Source organism: Gossypium arboreum, chromosome 7 (assembly GCF_025698485.1).
Source record: "Gossypium arboreum isolate Shixiya-1 chromosome 7, ASM2569848v2, whole genome shotgun sequence".
Classification (NCBI taxonomy): Eukaryota; Viridiplantae; Streptophyta; class Magnoliopsida; order Malvales; family Malvaceae; genus Gossypium; species Gossypium arboreum.
Window position 1 is genome coordinate 11,785,160 of NC_069076.1, and position 3,982 is coordinate 11,789,141.

At 34.1% G+C, this 3,982-nt stretch overlaps 1 long non-coding RNA gene across 1 annotated transcript; it reads left to right on the forward strand.

Moving 5' to 3' along the window:
• Positions 1-687: 687 nt before the first annotated feature.
• On the forward strand, positions 688-1,505 carry LOC128295186 (uncharacterized). The gene is made up of 2 exons (XR_008285522.1): positions 688-738; positions 1,257-1,505. It is a non-coding gene; the product is annotated as an uncharacterized LOC128295186 (long non-coding RNA).
• The last annotated feature ends 2,477 nt before the right edge of the window (positions 1,506-3,982 follow it).

Genomic DNA, 3,982 nt, shown 5'->3' on the forward strand with positions numbered 1-3,982 from the left:
TATATACGTGTAATAGCTATAAGATATTTTATGTTATAGCTATTACACATGTTAATTTATATTTTTATAGGTTAATAATAATATAATATAGTATAATGAATAAATAATAATGAGTAAAGAAACATAGAAAGAGTTACAGAGAGCAAACGTGAGAAAGAAAGAAGGAAAGAAAGAAAGAAAAGAAAAGGGAAATTTGAGGATTAAGGCCCTAAAGTTTAATTGGTAAGTTGTTTTAGCTCATTTTCTTATGATTTTTATGTTTATGGATGCCTAATTCAAAGTTCTACATGTATGAGGTTAAAATGAAGAAAATAGAAAATTTTAGATATTGATTTAGTTGAATAAATTGAGGTTTTATGGGTTAAATTGATAGAAATTGAAGTTAGAAGTGAAAATTGAGTGATTTATTAAAAGAATTCTAAGTTAGGTTTAAATAGGGATTAAGTTGAATAGAGCTCAAAATTTATGTTTTATAATGAATTTTATGAGTTAGAAATTGTTAATGAGTTGATTAAAAGAGAATATGAAGCTTAAGTTAAAGAAAAAGATTAGTAATGGAAAAAGGACGAAATTGGAATTTTTGTAAAAGTTTGATAGAAAGTGAAAATGTGTTTTATGAATTAGTATATTGATGAATTTTAATTGTATGATTGTTAGTAGCAAACGTAGCATCGGATCGTCATCAAAGAAGGAAAAGAGAAAGTGAACGAAGATATCGATTAAATTCGATAAATAGTGGTTTGTATTTCTATAAACCGAGCTTAATCGTTATTGCTATATTTGATATTTATATTGTATGAAAATGTGAATGAGGTAAGTATTTTTACCATATTGAACTGAATGTGATTTTGAATACCCTATTAACGATTATCGGGCTAGTCGGATATAGTTGACATGTCATAGGAATTGGAAGTATTGGGATATTCGACATTGAGTCGATGAGACACTATGTGTCGACTCATCGTTAAAGTTCGGATTTGTTCCGATGAAGTACTTTGTGTACTATAATGTTAAAGTTCCGGATTTGTTCCGATGAAGCACTATGTGCTTATCCCGGAGTGTGGGTTGGATCCGTGTATCCGTTAGTGTCCGAGTTATGTTAATAAGGGTAAATAAAGTAAAGGTTATTAAAGTCTTGATTGATATTGAATAATAGCAATAATGTGTTTGAATTACCATGTTTTAAAGTTGATTAAGCTATTGTTTATGGAAATACCATGAGAGTATTCTCAGCGACGGTTTGTTTCCGTGCGCAGGCTAGGTACGAAAGTATAAGGACTCAGCATACAAGCCGATCCCCAAACTCAAATTGGTGAAGTTTCTATCTTTTTGGAAAATGGCATTGTACCTAGGATGTCTTTTGGTTATATTGAAAGTATCTAAGTTGTTAAATGATATTTTGGTATGTTTTGTAAATGTTACCAAAACCTTAAGAATGGTATGTTTTGATATGTTAGTGAAGAGTAATAAGAGGAATTGTTGGTAAATGTTGTAGAAAGAAGAAATGAAGATGTTATAAACTTAGTTATCAACATTTTATACTAAAACAGATTTGGACAGTAACAGTAGTCCAACTTTGAAAATATACCAAAAATAGTATAAAGTGAATTAGATGATGAATAAAATATGTAATTGAAGCTTAATGAATCTATTTTTATATGGAAGAAACAAAATTGGTAAAAGAGTTGTATTTTATGAGATATTTACGTTTTGGTGAAACAGGGTTAGAACAATTTCTGGATTCCCTGTTCTGACTTTAGAAATTCACCATAAATTGTGTATTAAGAATTAGGACTCAAACTTTATATGTATGGATTCATTATTGAGTCTATTTTTAATTGAAACAAATGGCATAGTCATTGGATTTCTGTACAGGAAGAAATTTGATTCGAAGTGCACAAGGGTCAGAGTAGCTGAACCCTGAAACAGGGGAGACTTCTTATAATAAACTGTACTAATTGGGCTGACCAAAAATTCTAGAAAAAATTTAGTAAGTAGATATATGAGTCTAGTTTCAGGGAAAATTTACGGAATTTGATTTCGAGTTTCGCAACTCGAGATATGATTTTTTTAGCGACTGTGACGCAGATGGATAGTTTACTACGAAAACTGTTTAAGTGCTAAGATAAGTTTTGTAATGTCTCCTACTTGACTCCGGCAACGGTCTCGGGTAGGGGGGGACGTTACAATATTGATTGGTATCAGAGCTATTTAGGTTTAGTCGGTTCTAGGACTAAATCGAATGTCAATGGGAATCTAGAGGTACATGCCATTACTGAGTCAAATTTGAGTTGGGATTGGATGCTGATATGTTTGTTGAATATTTTTGTTTTATAGCATTAAGAATGTCTGATAAAAGCATTGAGGATACTGATCAAGAGATGTATAGTGAAGATGATGAACCGTATAATGTGAATGAATCGGAGTCTGCAACTCCAAGTGTGAATCCAGTAGGAAATCAACCGAATGTTGGAAGTGACAATACTGAAGTCTTTAGAATAATCGCCGATGCCCTTCAAAAGCGGTAGGAACTATGCTTGCTACGTCCTCTATCCCTACTACCCGAAGAGCTCCAATTAAAGAATTGAGAAAATATGGAGCTACAGAATTTTTGGGTGCCAAGGGAATTGATTCGACTACTGCTGAAAATTGGTTAAAGACTACAAAGAGAGTTCTGAAGCAACTTGAATGTACACCACAAGAAAGCTTAGTGTGTGTTGTCTCATTACTGCAAGAGGAAGCTTTAGTATGGTGGGAATCGGTGATTCGAAATGTACTTGAGGAACAGATAAGTTGGGACTTCTTTCAAAAGAGTTTCAAAATAAGTATTTGGGAGAAATGTACATAGAAGACAAAAGACAAGAGTTCTTAACACTGAAACAAGGTGAGATGCTTATAGTGGATTATGAACGAGAATTTACGAGATTGAGCAGATATGCCATCGAGTTTGTACCGATTGAAGCCGACCGATGTAAAAGATTTTAAGAGGATTACGTGATGAATTTAGACTACGATTGATGCCTCTTAGAATCACCGAGTTTGCGGATTTAATGGAAAGAGCTAAGATGATTGAACAAATTCTTGGAAGGGATAAAAAGTCCAAGTTGCTCATTCGACCAAAAACGTCCCGAATGGTTAGTTCAAGTCCGCAGACCTAAGCGGTCAAAGGAATCACGAGGTAATTGGAGATTTAGTTCTCGATCGAAAAGGAGTGATCGAGGTCGGAAAAACAGACTCATGTGTCTACTAGCGATATCCAAGTCCGATTCGAATCTGAAATTCCAATATGTGAGCATTGTGGAAACCGACACAAAGAGGAGTGTAGAAAATTGACTAGAGGTTGTTTCCGTTGTGGAGCTACCGATCACTTTATTAAAGATTGCCCAAAGATATCGGAACAACACCGACATGAGTGCAAAGATCTGAATTTGCTTCCAGAGGCGGGGATCGGGCCAAGTAGTTCGTTTGCTAGAGGTGGTACTAGAAGAACTAGTGAGAGTGCTACACAACAATCTGAAGCTAGAGCTCCAGCTCGGCGTATGTTGTGAGGACTCGAGAAGAGAAAGATGCTCACGATGTGGTGACAGTATATTCTTATTGAATTCAGACCCGTTTATGCTTTAATAGACCACGGTCATCACATTCATATGTTAATCTGAAAGTAGTTGAGACAAAAAATTAGAGTTTGAATTGTCTAAAGTTATAATAGAAGTGTCTAGTCCATTTGGGACAAACTACTTTAGTGAACCATATATGTCGAAGATGTTCGTTAATGATTCAAGATAGAATATTCCTGTTGATCTGTTGATTATGCCATTTGGTGACTTTGATGTTATTTTGGGAATGGACCGGTTATCGAACATGGAGTGATTTTAGACTGTTATAAGAAGAAGTTTATTGTTCGAATGAAAGTGAAGATAGAATTGAAGTAAATGGTATTCGGACTAGTGGATCAATTCGTATTGTTTGACCATTAAAGCTA